Source organism: Indicator indicator, chromosome 35 (genome assembly GCF_027791375.1).
Source record: "Indicator indicator isolate 239-I01 chromosome 35, UM_Iind_1.1, whole genome shotgun sequence".
In the NCBI taxonomy this organism is placed as follows: domain Eukaryota; kingdom Metazoa; phylum Chordata; class Aves; order Piciformes; family Indicatoridae; genus Indicator; species Indicator indicator.
The window spans coordinates 5,196,567-5,210,640 of record NC_072044.1 but is presented as its reverse complement, the minus strand read 5'-3'; the positions used below and the strand labels follow the sequence as shown (position 1 = coordinate 5,210,640).

Below are 14,074 nucleotides of genomic sequence, written 5' to 3'. Positions count from 1 at the left end.
TAGAAGCAGCTCTGGGCTTTGTCTGGCTCCCACCCCGAGGGGTTTCAGTGGTGTCTGACTCTAATGCCTATCACTGACAGAAAGCTGAGTGGTCTCAGTTCTCCTGGGAAGGGTCCCTGGGGAAGCAGGGTGCTGGGATTCTCTGCATGGCCAGGGACAGATTCCAGCCCACACTACAGCAGACAGTAAGAAGTTAAGAGGCCTCTCTGAGCCATCATCTGGCACCTGCTGTTGAAAGCGTTTCTCCACCAGGCTTCTGCAGCTAATCTTGCAGATAATTTGGTCCTTTTTTAAAGAGGCTGCTGGTGCAGCTGACGTGGGAGGGCAGGAATTCTGCTGCCCATCAGATTGCCCATGTTGGGAAGAGGCAAGGCTGCCTCTGCTGGAGCAGCAATCAGGCTGTGTTTTTATTTGGGGAAAGGTCGAGGCGTGGGCTGGGGTCAGGGCTGCTGAGCCCTCTTTCCTGTGAGGGGGTGAGCAGTGTGCTGCTGCCTGCTCAGCTGCCTGCTGGCTGGGCCCAGGAAGCAGGGGAAGGAAGGAGGGGGCAGGTTTGGGCATCCTTTGGGCGGAGGAGCCCAGGCTATAGGCTGACCTGCTGACCCAGAGCAGGGATATATGCAGGGTCCTCCAGGAAAGGGCACTTGAGCTGACCAGTGTAAGAGCTGCAGCTTGACAGCATGGAGCCAGCTGAAGGTAAAAGCCTCCTTTCCCCATCCCTGCTGGCACACAGCACTTGTGTGCACTTCCTCTTCACTTACTAATCCTAACCCTGATGTGTGCCACAGCCTTAATCCTCCTGCCTAACAGCAACTACTCCACCTGGGCACCAGCACCTGCACCTTCAGGGCTTGGACTTTGGGGCTTTGGTGTGTTCAGATACTGCTCAGTGCCCAGAAATGGCCATTAGCCTGGGTCCAAAAATGGCCATTAAACTAAAGAATGTATCCAAAAGACTTGTGGAGATGCTTGGGGGATGCTCCCCTTTGCCTGGGCTGGTGGTGGAGTCCCCATTCCTGGAGGTGTTCAAGCAAGGCCATGGCACCTGGGGCCATGGTTTGGTGGCCATGGGGGGACTGGGTTGCTGGCTGGACTGGATGACCTTAGAGAGCTTTGCCAACCCAAACAATTCTGTGACACTACAGCTGGCAGCTAATTTGGCACATCTTCAGCTCTTCTCTCAACTCCTTTGCTCCACAGTACCCAGCCCTGAGTGCTCCAGGTGGGGAGGCTAGGGGAGGCAGGGGGCACCCCAGGGCTTTCTGTAGGAAAAGGGTTTAAGGAAACTGAATTCATCTGTCTGTGAGAAGAGAGAACACCTGACACTGAACCATAGCCACTACCAGGAGCTAAGGAACTGCAGCCTGAGCTCAGGAGGGCTGCTTTGATTGATTTAGCATCAAGCCAAGGGCTCATTGACCCTGGCCAGAGCAGAGCCCAGCACTGCTTCACCAGAAGGATGGCTCCAGACAAGGTCCCAGCCCCTCCTCTGGTAGGGATTTCAGCAGCATGGAAGAGTGGTGGAGGAAAAGACCTCTGAGTCTCTCTGATAAGAGAGTTTTTGTTGGTGTCTGTGCTCCAGCTGGGGCTGATGCTGCCCTCCCTGCTGACAGTGCTCAGGACCCGGCTGGGAGCTGCTTCCACGCGGTGGCAGTGGAGGGCTGCTCACAGGCACCTCCCGAGCCAGCACTTCCCTGGTTCCTCCAGTCCAGGAGCTGAACCTCCCCTGGCACCATCAAGTTTTGGGTTTCAGCTGCAAGAGGCAGCTTCCCAGCCAGGCTGATTTGTTGCCCAGTGAATGATCCTTTCCCCAGGGCTCTCCTGCCCTCCTGCAGCCTGGGGGGAGCTGCCTCTGGGCAGAGCTGTGCTGGGTCTGCTGCAGGTTGTTTAAATGTCAGCTTGTGTTGACTCACCTGCAAACGAGCCAGAGGAACGCTGGGGGAGGCAGGGCACTGCCACTTCCACCTTCTTTTTGTTCCTCAGCTGGCAGGAGGTGGAGCTTCACCCCCTGCCTCAGGCTCATGCAGCAAAGTCTCATCCTCCAGGGGCTGCAGCCAGCACTGTTGGCTGTCCCCAGGCAGTGACAGAGCCCTCAGTGTTGTGTGGACACAAAATGTCCTGTGCTGAGCACAGCCCCACTGCAAAGCCTTCCAGCTCTGCATTTGTGCTGGACACAGCTGCATTCAGTAGCTGAGAGGAGCATGGGCAGGACAGGGTGGTGCTGGGCTGCTCTGCTTTGTCTTTGCAGCACTCTTTGCCTTCCTCTTGCAGGAACATTCCCTGCATTGCTGTTTGGGTTTCAGACAAGGACATTTGGCCTTTTTCTGGCAGACCTTTAAAGGTCTGGGGTCACAGCAAACCTTCTCCAGGCCAGGCAGCCAGTGTGAGGAGCAGCAGCACTGTGATGTTTGTTACACAGTGCAGAGATGGTTCACAACCAACTGAACATGAGCCAAGAGAGTGCCCAGGTGGCCAAGAAGGCCACCAGCAGTGGTGTGGGCAGCAGGAGCAGGGCAGGGATTGTGCCCCTGTACTGGGCTCTGGGGAGGCCACACCTTGAGTGCTGGGGTCAGTTCTGGGTCCCTCACTCCCAGAAGGACATTGATGGCTGGAGCAGGTTCAGAGAAGGGCAACAAAGCTGGGGAAGGGTCTGGAGAACAGGGCTGGGGAGGGGCAGCTGAGGGAGCTGGGGGTGTTCAGACTGGAGAAGAGGAGGCTGAGGGAGACCTCATTGCTCTCTACAGCTCCTGAGAGGAGGCTGGAGCCAGGGGGGGGTTGGGCTCTGCTGCCTAGTCTCAGGTGATAGAGGAGATGGCCTGAAATTGTGCCAGGGGAGGGTTAGGTTGGAGAGGAGGAAAAATTTCTTTGCTGGAGGAGTGGTCAGGGATTGGAAGAGGCTGCCCAGGGAGGTTGGAATCAATGATCTTGGAAGTCTTTTCCAACCAAAACAACTCCATGGTTCTGTTAATTAATGCAGAGGGATAACATTCATCATTTGAAAGCTGCCAACCTATCTGCTGCTTCCCCAGCCCCAAACTTTGAGTTCTCAGTAGGTCCTGGTGCTGTTCTGCTCTTCTGGCAGAGGGAGCAGGTTGCTCCTTGTGCTGCAGCTGGAGCTCCCTGCCCTGTGTGCAGCATCCTGCTGGCCTGCAGCTCACTGCTGCCAGCTGCAGCAGGAGAGAATCACAGAATGGGCTGGGACAGAAGGGACCTCCAAAGCTCATCCCGTCCAACAGGGAGATCCCCAACTAGCTCAGGTTGCCCAGAGCCCTGTCCAGCCTCCCCTTGAATATCTCCAGGGATGGGGCCTCAGCCACCTCCCTGTGCAACCTGTTGCAATGTTCCAGCAGTCTCATGGTGCAGAACTTGTTTCTAACATCCAATCTCAATCTCCTCTGCCATTTGAAGCCATTGCCCCTGGTCCTGTTCCTGCAGGTCTTTGCAAACAGTCTCTCTCCATCGTTCCTGCAGCCCCTTCTGGCAGGCTGCTCTTAGGTCTCCCTGGAGCCTCCTCTTCTCCAGGCTGAACACCCTCAGCCTGTCCTCAAGCAGAGCTGCTCTAACCCCTGAGCATTTTCATGGCTTGCTCTGGCTCCTCTCCATCAGGTCCAGGTCCTTCTTATATTGAGGGCTCCAGAGCTGCACACAGCACTCCAGGTGAGGTCTCAGCAGAGCACAGTGTCAGAATCACCTCTCTGGCTCTGCTGGCTGTGGTTGGCTTCTGTGCTGCAAACTCACACTGCCTGCCCCTGTCCAGAGGAGCAGCTCTGCTGGCTGGGGGGCGTGCAGAGGGCTGCCCATGGGCAGCTAGGGCAGCACAGGCTAAGCCATCAGGAGTTGTGTGCTGGGGGAACTGTTCTTAGAGCATCAGCTGCCCTGTGTGTAACCCCACCCCACTGTAAACACTGCTCGGGGTGGGAGGAGATCCCTGAGCAGGGATCAAGGGTTCCTGCTGCCCTGGCTAACAAGTGACAAAGATCACAAGGGCCTTAAGCTCTGGGATCAGCCCCTGCACAGGTTTTGCAAAGCAAAGTTGTTGCAGAGAGAGAATTTCATCTTCTGTCTGTTCCCCTGCTAAGTCAGACTGCAAAGAGGGGATTGAAATCCAGACACTGAAACCTCCACCAGTGGAGAATTCACAGCCCAGGCTGAGGCACAGCTGCCAGGACTGACTTGGGAAAAAAAAAGCCTGAAAATGGGAAATAATCAGCCCAGCCGTGCTGAGCCAGCTGGGAAATGCTTTAAGAGCATGATCCTTATGATCCTGAAGAGCTATGGGATCCCAGCACAAGAGAGACCTGCAGCTGCTGGAGCAGGATCAGAGGAGGGCCATGAAGACGATCAGAGGCTGGAGAGCCTCTGCTATGGGGACAGGCTGGGAGAGTTGGGGCTGCTCAGCCTGGAGAAGAGAAGGCTCCAGGGAGACCTCAGAGCAGCCTTGCAGGACCTGAAGGGGCTCCAGGAGAGCTGGGGAGGGACTTTGGACAAGGGCTGGGGGTGGCAGGATGAGGGACAATGGCTTGAGACTGGAGCAGGGCAGATTTAGGTTGGCCATCAGGAGGAAGCTCTCATAATGAGGGTGGTGAAATAGTGGAACAGGTTGCCCACAGGTGTGTTGGAGGTCCCATCCCTGGAGACATTCAAGATCAGACTTGCTGTGTCCCTGGGCAGCCTGCTCCAGTTGGAGATGTCCCTGCTGAGTGCAGGGGGGTTGGACAAGATGACCCTGGAGGGTCCTTTCCACCCCAGTGCAATCTGTGCCTGCGAATCCTGTTACCCCTTTCTCCTCAGCTTGTTCCATACCTCAGCACTGTCTGGCTGTCCCTCCCCTCATTCCCAGCTCCAGTGTGTGCAGGTCTGAGATGTTCTCCTCTCCTGCCTGTTGAGTGCTCTTCTCAGGTCAGAGCCAGCAGCCTCCCATGGCAGCTTCTCTAATGAGCAGTCTGCAGCCATGGAGAGCTGCTGCTGGGACCTGCCAGCAGAGAGGTCAGCAGTGAGGAACTGGAACCTGCAGGAGAGAGCAGGGAAGTTTCCTCTGACTGTCTCCTTGTCCCTGTCAGTGACTGACTTGCTGCTGGGTACATTTTGTCTGACTTAAGGGATTGTATTTTGGGAGCTGCTGTCAGCACTCTTGCCTGTAGAACTTGCCCTGGCTTCTCCTGCCTCCCCCAGCTCAGAGCTGGTTCCTCAGCTGGTGGCACATTCCCAGTTGGCAGGAATGCATTGCTGGGATGCTGAACTTTTCCAATTGTCCCAGCAGTCAGTGCCTGAGGCTTTGGGATGGGCTCTCTTCTATCCTCCCTCTCACTCTGTGCAGAGGGGAGATGGAGACAGAGAGGTGGAAGGAAGGCAAAGATGTCCAGAGAAGGGCAACGAGGCTGGGGAGAGGCCTTGAGCACAAGCCCTATGAGGAGAGGCTGAGGGAGCTGGGGGTGTTCAGCCTGGAGAAGGGGAGGCTCAGGGGAGACCTCATTGCTGTCTACAACTACCTGAAGGGAGGTTGTAGCCAGGTGGGGGTTGGTCTCTTCTCCCAGGCAACCAGCACCAGAACAAGAGGACACAGTCTCAAGCTGTGCCAGGGGAGGTTTAGGCTGGAGGTGAGGAGAAAGTTCTTCCCAGAGAGAGTGGTTGGCCATTGGAATGTGCTGCCCAGGGAGGTGGTGGAGTCACCATCCCTGGAGGTGTTCAAGAGGGGATTGGACGTGGCACTTGGTGCCATGGTTTAGATAGTCATGAGGTGTAGGGTGACAGGTTGGACTCGATGATCCTTGAGGACTCTTCCAGCCTTCTTGATTCTATGATTCTGTGTTTTGTTCAACAGAGATTCACAGAATGGTTTGGGTTGGAAGGGACCTTAAAGATCATCATCTTCTTCAGTGACCTGGATGAGGGGATAGAGGGGACTCAGCAGGTTCACTGATACCTAAGTGGAGGAGTGGCTGACACCCCTCAGGCTCTGCTGCCACCCAGTGAGGCCTGGCCAGGCTGAGAGCTGCTCAGAGCTCCATGAAGTTCACTAAGGACAAGTGTGGAGGCACCTGGGGAGGGACAGCACCAGGCACCAGTGCAGACCAGGAGCTGACCTGCTGGGAAGCAGCTCCATGGAGAAGGACCTTGGAGTCATGGTGGGCAAGAAGTTATCCATGGGACAGCAATGTGCCCTTGTGGCCAAGGAGGCCAATGGTGTCCTGGGGGGCATCAAGAAAAGTGTGTCCAGAAGGTTGAGGTTCTCCTCCCCCTCTACTCTGCCCTGATGAGATCACATCTGGAGTAGTGTGTCCAGGTCTAGTCTCCCCAATTCCAGAGAGACAGAGACCTGCTGGGGAGACTCCAGTGGAGGCTAGGAGGATGATGAAGGGCCTGGAACATCTCTGTGATGAGGAAAGGCTGAGAGCCCTGGGGCTGTTTAGCCTGCAGAGGAGAAGGCTAAGAGGGGATCTCATTGATGTTCAGAAATATTTGAAGGGTGTGGGGCAAGAAGGGGCCAGGCTCTGCTCAGTGGTGTCCTGTGACAGGGCAAGCAACAACGGGTACAAGCTGGACCCCAGGAGGTTCCACCTCAACAGGAGGAGAAACTTCTTTGGTGTGAGGCTGCTGGAGCCTGCAGCAGGCTGCCCAGAGAGGTTGTGGAGTCTCCTTCTGTGGAGATATCCAAAACCCACCTGGATATGTTCCTGTGTGCCCTGCCCTGGGTGATCCTGCTCTGGCAGGGGGTTGGGCTGGATAATTTCTAGAGGTCCCTTCCAACCCCTAACATTCCATGATTCTCTGTTTCAAAACACTGCAGTGTTTGGGATTGTGATGTTGTGCTCTCCAGAGCAGCTCTCTGGCTTCCCATCTGCTGATCACTTCCTCCTGTGCCTGCATTCCCTTCCCTGCCTTATCCAGCTCTGGGAGACCCAGAAGTCTGCCCTGGCTTCTGAGAAGGCTGTCACTGGTTTCTGGTCTAGTGGCTGTAGCTGAGTCACTCCTAAGCTAGAAAGAGAGTTTGGGCTGAGATGAGCAGAGGCAGAGGCCCAGTGGAGCAGCTCCTGCCCATGGCAAGCTCTCCTCTAGAAGAGCTGCATCAAACACAGCACTGGCAGGGACCTGGCAGCCTGCAGCTGCTGCCTGCTGCTCCTCTGTACATGCTGTGGGGTTATAGGAGAAGGACCTGACAGGGATGGAGGGACCCAGTCATGGCCCACTTGGAGCTCTCAGGGTGGATCTCAGTTTTAGCTGTGCTGACAGCAAAACAAAGCACACCAGATGGGAAGAGCCACCAAGCTGGGGAAGGGTCTGGAGAGCATCTTGTGAGGAGCAGCTGAGGGACCTGGGGTTGTTCAGTCTGGAGAAGAGGAGGCTGAGGGGAGACCTCATTGCTCTCTACAGCTCCCTGAAAGGAGGCTGGAGCCAGGTGGGGTTGGGCTCTTCTGACATGCAACAAGTGGAAAGGCCTCAAGTTGTACCAGGGAAGGTTCAGGTTGGATATTAGGAAAAATTTCTTCCCAGCAAGGGTTCCCAGGCACTGGCCCAGGCTGCCCAGGGAAGTGGTGGAGTCTCCATCTCTGGAGGTGTTGAAAAGCCACCTGGATGTGGTGCTGAGGGAAGTGGTTCAGTGGTAGTGGCTCAGCAGCAGTGGTGAGGTTGTGAGCTCTGGGTGAGTGCTTGGGCTTGGAGATCTCCAAGGACTCTTCCAACCTGCACAGCTCTGTGCTTCTGTGAATCCTCTCTGGGCAGCACTTTAAGGAAAGTTCAGCTTCCTGACTGTAGCCAAGTTCTGGTGCAGGTGACTGGCTCCCAGATGAGTGTCTCTCTCCCAGATGAGTGTCTCTCTCCCAGATGAGTGTCTCTCTCCCAGGTGAGTGTTTCCTAGGTGAGTGTCCCTCCAGTGCTGTGTCCCTGGGCTGGGCACTGTCAGACATTTCCCCACTCCTGCTGTTCCCCCCAGGCCAGGGGCTGTTGTTCTGCCAGGGACTCTGCAGGTGCTGGGTAGGGTTTTCCAGAAAGGCTTCAGCCTCTAAGTGCTGCAGGAGCTCAGAAGGCAGCAGAGGAGCCCAGGGCTGTGAAGAGATCAGCAGCAGCTTCTGTGTTTCTTGGAGACATCACTGCTGTGTGCTGGTTAGCTCTGCACTGCTGAGCAGGCTCTGGCCTTTCTCCTGCTGCACCACTCCCCCTTGCCTTGCCAGGATTTGCTCTCCACAGTATCTTCTTTTTGATTTTTCCTGTAGCAAAGGTTTCTAATATACAGATTTGCTCTTCTTCCCCAGGCTTACCACTGCCCTGTTTGGAATTTCCCCTCCTGTTGTGTTTTGTTGCAGCTCCTTTTGCCCTTGAGGTTCATAGAACAGTTTGGGTTGGAAGGGACCTTCAAGATCATCCAGCTCCAACCCCCTGCCATGGGCAGGGACACCTCCCACCAGCCCAGGGTGCTCAAGGCCTCATCCAGCCTGGCCTTGAACACCTCCAGGGAGGGGTCATCCACAACCTCTCTGGGCAACCTGTTCCAGTCTCTCCCCATCCTCACTCTCAACAATTTCCTCCTCCCCTCCACTCTCACTCTCCCCTCTCCCAGTTCAAAGCCATTCTCCCTCATCCTGGCACTCCCAGCCCTTGTCCAAAGTCCCTCCCCAGCTCTCCTGGAGCCCTTCAGGTCCTGGAAGGCTTCTCTGAGGTCTCCCTGGAGCCTTCTCTTCTCCAGGCTGAACAGCCCCAACTCTCCCAGCCTGTCCCCACAGGGGAGGTTCTCCAGCCTCTGATCATCTTGGTGGCCTCCTCTGGACCCTCTTCATCAGGTCTGTGTCCTTCTTGTGCTGGGGGTTCCAGAGCTGGAGGCAGTGCTGCAGGTGGGGTGTGAGCAGAGCAGAGCAGAGGGGCAGAATCCCCTCCCTCATCCTGCTGGTCACAAATGGTGAGGAGTGGTTGGGACCCATCTTTGGGTTGCACTGACCTGGCTGAAAGGGTTAAGAGAGGCAGTAGGAGGGTTTTTGAAAACAGGAAGAATTCCGAGAAGCCAGATTCAGATCCCACCTTTTTTTCTTGCTAAGACACAAATGAGAAGCTGGCAGCTCTGTGGTGGCAGCAGGGCTCACTTGTCTCTGTCCCTGGGTCTGCAGAGGTTTTGCTGACTCTCAGACACTCACCTCTCCTGCCAATTGATATTCTGCTGCTAGCAGCCCAGAGCTGGGGAGAACCTGCTCAGTTCCCTTGCCACAGTGACTGATTTCAGCTGCTTGTCAGAGAAAGTTTCTGGGGAGCAAACACAGCACAGGAGCTCTGCTTTGAAGAGCTGCTGGCATCATGTGGTAATGGCTTGAATTAATGGGGCTGACACAGATCCTGCACTTCAGCAAGCAGTGTGGCTCTTGAAAACGTAATTACAAACTCTGTGGGTTGTTTACAGGCTGCTTCCTGCCCCATTTGCTGTCTGTCCCCTGCAGCTTGCTGTGATCTGCAGTTTTTCTGCTTTGGAAAGCAGTGCCTTGCTCTGGCTCTGCCACCCAGCCCAGCCCTGCTCTCTGGCTGCAGCAGAGTTGCCATCTCCTTTCACTCTCTGCTTTTTTCCTTCCTTCCATCCCACTGAGCACACTCAGATCTCTTGAAATGCAGCTTGAGAGCCAAGTGAAGCACCACCTCAAATTGTAAAATCAGCCTTTACCCTCTTTTCCCACCCCCCAGCACCCCCAAAGAAAGATTAACACACAGCCAAAAACCACCACTGTGAGGAGAACTGCCTGAGCTGCCAGCAGGCAGGGGTCTGCTGTCTGCACCTGAAACCCTGACAGCACCACCAGCTCCTTCCCTCAGCAGGGAGAGGCTGCAGCTGCATTCCCAGACAAAGCAGCTCTGTCACTGTGCAGGGGCTCTGCTGACTTGCTTCACAAAATTCAGTTATCTCCTGCCTGGGAAATGGCTTTGGGCAGGCTCCAAGAAGTGAGGGATTGTGGAAGTGGAAAGAGCCCAAAAGTTAGCAATCAATAAAGGCTGCAGGCCAGGCTGAGCCCCTCTGACGTGCAGAATGTGCTCCTCTGAAGATTAAGTCCCTCTGTGACAGCTCAGGCACCCAAATTTCCTAATGGAGCTTTAAATATTCCTATTGATGTAAGTTCTAGGAGAGCAGAGGAAGAGTCTGGGAAGATGAGGAGGTAGGAGGCACAAAGTAATTTGTTTTTTTTTTTTTTCTCTTGCTGTATCTCTGCTCTCCTGAGTGCAGAGCTGCAGCTAGGCACTGAGGAAGGGAGATGGAGGAGGGAGATTCTGCAGCCCTGGCTCAGCACCACCCCAGCCTGTAGCTCAGCAGCTGGTGCTGGCCCTGTTCTCTGCAGTCTTCCTGACCCTGCTGGGACTGCTCTGTCCTCTCTCACATGCTCTGGCACAGAGCTCAGTGCTGGTTTCTGTTGTGTGTAAAAGAGCCTCAGGTGCTGTAGGTGTGACCTGGTGCTGCTCCCATGTGCTAGGAGTGCTCTGAGCAAGCACAGCCTGACCCATGACAGCAGTGTGAGCCCAGGGCCTCCTCAGACAGGAGGACTCCTTCTGTCCATAGAACCCTGGAATGGTTTTGGATGGAAGGGACCTTCAAGCTCACCCAGTGCCAACCCCCTGCCATGGGCAGGGACACCTCCCACCAGCCCAGCTTGCCCAAGGCCTCATCCAGCCTGGTCTTGAACACCTCCAGGGAGGGGACATCCACAGCCTCCCTGGGCAACCTGTGCCAGGCTCTCCCCACCCTCACTGCAAAGAATTTCTTCCTCATCTCTGTTCTCAATCTCCCCTCTCCCAGCTCAAAGCCATTATCTCTCATCCTGACACTCCCAGCCCTTGTCCAAAGTCCTTCCCCAGCTCTCCTGGAGCCCCTGGAAGGCTGCTGTAAGGTCTCCCTGGAGCCTTCTCTTCTCCAGGCTGAACTCTCTCAGCCTGTTCCCCATAGGGGAGGTTTTGCATCCCTCTGATCATCTTTGTGGCTTCCTCTGGACTCTCCAACAGCTCCAGGTCCTTCTTGTGCTGGGGGCCCCAGAGCTGGAGGCAGTGCTGCAGGTGGGGTCTGAGCAGAGCAGAGGGGCAGAATCCCCTCCCTGTGCTGCTGCTCTCCCTGCTCTGGGTGCAGCTCAGCACTCAGCTGCCAGTGACCATTGCTGGCCCATGGGGAGTTTGTCACCAGCTGACCCCCACCCAAGTCCTCTCCTCCAGGCTGTTCTTGAGCCACTCCTCACTCAGCCTGGCTTTGTGCCTGGGATTGCCCTGACCCAGCTGCAGGACCTTGCACTTGGCCTTGTTGAGGCTGTGTGTCTGTAGCTCCTCCACTCCTGTGTCCTCACAGAGTATGAGACATGAACTCCACTGGTTCAAAGCTGCTGCAGCAAAGTTCTCACCTCCCTTAGCTACAGATTCCCTTGGCTCCTGTCTTTGAGGAACTGTTGGGTTTTTACTGCTGCTCTCAACTTCATTTGCAGTCTGCTTTGCAAATGCATCCTTCCTGCAGGTGGTTTATTGCCTGTGGCTGCTGGGCCAACTGCAGCTCTGCTGCTGGTGTCCAAAGCTGCAGCCAGTGCTGATTGTTTCCTTAATGTGCCATTACCTGGGCACTGCCCAGAGCAGAGCAGAATGAGAAGCTGCACAGCTTCCATTCATCAAGCAGCAGCTTTTTTTTGTTCATGAAACAACAGAGTTCTTGGGAGGCAATCACCCAGTGTCAGTCTATCCATCACAGCTCCTCTGCGTGGCTGGGTAGAGTTCCTCCAGGATGCTTCCACCTCAGCTCAGCTGGAGGCTCTCTATGGAGCTGAGAAGGGACACCCTGGAAGTGCAGCTCAGCCAGCCTGGCCACCCTGGGTGCACACATCCCCTGTGGAGCCAGCTCCCAGAGCATGATCCTTCTCCTCCAGAAGAAGAGAGATGTTCAGGGACTGGAAGGTGTCCAGAGAAGGGCAACGAAGCTGGGGAGGGGTCTGGAACACAAACCCTGTGAGGAGAGGCTGAGGGAGCTGGGGGTGTTCAGCCTGGAGAAGAGGAGGCTCAGGGCAGACCTCATTGCTGTCTACAACTACCTGAAGGGAGGTTGTAGCCAGGGGGGGGTTGGGCTCTTCTCCCAGGCAACCAGCACCAGAACAAGAGGACACAGTCTCAAGCTGTGCCAGGGGAGGTCTAGGCTGGGGGTTAGGAGGAAGTTCTTCCCAGAGAGGGTGATTGCCCATTGGGATGTGCTGCCCAGGGAGGTGGTGGAGTCACCATCACTGGAGACGTTCAAGAGGAGACTGGATGAGGCTCTTAGTGCCAGGGTCTGGGTGATTGCTCAGGGCTGGGTGATAGGTTGGACTGGATGAGCTTGAAGGTCTCTTCCAACCTGGTTGATTCTATGATAAGTCTGCAGTGCAGGCAGCTCCAGCATGGCCCATCAGTCCTGTCTGCTCCCCTGGTGCTCTTTGGAGACCAAGGGAGCTTGGGGCAGGGTTTATGGGGTCCAGAGAAGGATCATAAGAGCGATCAGAGGCCTGGCAGCCCTGCCCTGTGAGGAAGGGCTGAGAGAGCTGGCAGTGTTCAGCCTGGAGAAGAGAAGGCTCAGAGGAGGCCTTATTGGCAGGGAGCAGGACATCAAGGGTGGCTCCCAGGAGGATGGAGACTGCCTCTTGACAAGGGCTGATGGGGACAAGTGACTGCTGGGGCCATTCCCACTGCACTGCAGCAGAAAATGTTTCCCCATGAGCACAGTCAGGCTGGAATCATCTCCCAGGGGCAGTGGTGGATTCCCCACACAGGACAGGTTTCATTCCCAGCCTGCCAGGCTGCTGGGGCAGCTCACTGCAGCTCCACCATCACCTGGAAAGGTTGCCCCAGCTGAGCCTTGGGGTCCCTCCCAAGCTAGCACTTTGTGAAACACCTGCACCAGCTTTAGGTGAGGAAACTCCCAGGGGTGCCCCACCAGCATTTGGAGTGTGAGGAGCCTGGAGCTTGGCTCTGTGGTGTCCATTTGAGTAGTGGGAGGAAGCCCCTGTGAAGAGATGACTCTGCTGAGTGCAGGGCAGTCTGTGGCTGCACACCTGAACAGTGCTGACCACAAGATCCTGAAGGTGGATAAAGGCCAAAAGGATGATCAGAGGCTGGAGAACTTCTATCCTGAGGACAGGATGGGAGAGTTGGGGCTGTTTAGCCTGGAGAAGAGAAGGCTCCAAGGAGACCTTAGAGCAACCTTCCAGTGCCTGAAGAAGGCTCCAGGAAGGCTGGGGAGGGACTGCTCAGAAGGCTGTGGGGATAGGATGAGGGCCAATGGTTTGAAACTGGAGCAGGGCAGATTTAGGTTGGACATCAGGAGAAAGTTCTGCACAGTGAGGCTGGGGAGACACTGGAACAGGTTTGCCCAGGGAGGTGGTTGAGGTTCCATCCCTGGAGACATTCAGGGTCAGCTTGATCTGTCCCTGGGCAGCCTGCTCTAGTTGGAGATGTCCCTGCTGACTGCAGAGGGTTGGACAGGATGAGCTCTGAGCTCCCTTCCAACCCAATGCAGGCTGTGATAGAAGCCATTGAGAAGGATGCAGATTTCCTGCTTCTTGGAGGTTTTGCCAGAGCACAGCAACATCAGCACTGGTTCAAATCAGTGTCCTGCCTCACTGGATCAGCTGTGGAGTTTGTTCAGCCCTCACCTGCTCCACAAAGTGGTCTGTAGTGGAGAGGCAGCAAGAGCCCAAGGACACAGCAGGCGTGTTCCTCGACAGATCATCAGCCCTCACTTGGCTAATTATGCTGTGCACATCTCCAGGTCTTTGCTAGCTGTTAACCTGTGGCAGTGGCAGACCTACAAAAGAACATTTCCTTCCAGGCCCCCTCGTCCTCACCCGCTGAGGCACTGCTGATATTAATTCCCTCCGAGCCAGCCTGAAGAGTCCAATCTAATTAATCTCTCCTAAGATGGAAGCCACTCCACCAGCATGGAAATCAGGCTGCCTGCTCTGCAGGAGCACTGCTGACTTCCTTCCCCAGCTCCTCTGCAGCTATGTCAGGGGGCTTGAGAGTTCAGGGCTTGGATTTTCCTGGGAATCTTTCTCTGGAAATCTCCCCCCAGCTGAGTGGAATCTGCTGGTGCCCAGCTCGGTGTGGCGCTGGGCGG

At 55.6% G+C, this 14,074-nt stretch overlaps 1 protein-coding gene across 4 annotated transcripts in view; it reads left to right on the top strand.

Moving 5' to 3' along the window:
- Positions 1-14,074, top strand: part of PPP1R12B (protein phosphatase 1 regulatory subunit 12B) — a 166,040-nt gene that overhangs the window by 86,361 nt on the left and 65,605 nt on the right. The gene's annotated exons all lie outside the window — the stretch shown is intronic.